The sequence below is a fragment of the Gossypium hirsutum genome, chromosome D12, assembly GCF_007990345.1.
Source record: "Gossypium hirsutum isolate 1008001.06 chromosome D12, Gossypium_hirsutum_v2.1, whole genome shotgun sequence".
NCBI classification, from domain to species: domain Eukaryota; kingdom Viridiplantae; phylum Streptophyta; class Magnoliopsida; order Malvales; family Malvaceae; genus Gossypium; species Gossypium hirsutum.
In genome coordinates this window covers 37,452,583-37,453,183 of record NC_053448.1, presented here as the reverse complement: position 1 = coordinate 37,453,183, position 601 = coordinate 37,452,583, and the positions used below count along the sequence as shown (strand labels likewise).

At 33.6% G+C, this 601-nt stretch overlaps 1 non-coding gene across 1 annotated transcript; it reads right to left on the bottom strand.

Annotated features, from left to right (window-relative positions):
• Positions 1-227: 227 nt before the first annotated feature.
• LOC121224831 (small nucleolar RNA R71) lies at positions 228-334 on the bottom strand. The gene has a single exon (XR_005922573.1). It is a non-coding gene; the product is annotated as a small nucleolar RNA R71 (small nucleolar RNA).
• Positions 335-601: the final 267 nt, after the last annotated feature.

Below are 601 nucleotides of genomic sequence, written 5' to 3'. Positions count from 1 at the left end.
CTACAACTTTTTCTTGAATTTAAGTGTGTGTAAATAAATACCAAAGGCTTTCTTTATATAGGGAGAGTTTAGAGAGTTCAACTACGATTAAACTTTATTGCTTTAATATTAAGTTAATATAATATTTATCAAGATAAATATTAGATTTAATTTAAAACTCAATTTCAACATGGCAAGAGTTAGCAAAAAAATTCCTTATGAAGTATTTCTCGCCTAGCAAGAATGCTAAGTTGAGGAACGAGATCACTACTTTCCAACAAATGGATGATAAGTCATTGTATGAGGCATGGGAAAGGTACAAAGAATTATTACGAAAGTGCCCTTATCTCGGAATCCCACATTGCATACAACTTGAGACATTTTATAATGGTCACAATGCTCAAAGAGGATGGTAGTTGACGCTTTTGCTAATGGTGTTCTCCTTTCTAAATCTTATAATGAGGCTTATGAAATCATTGAGAGGATTGACAGCAACAATTATAAATGGCCAACCAATCGAGCAGTGCCAGGAAGATGAGTCGCTGGAATACATGAAGTAGACGCTCTTACTTCACTCGCATCTCAAGTATCATCAATATCCTCAATGTTAAAAAATCTTACT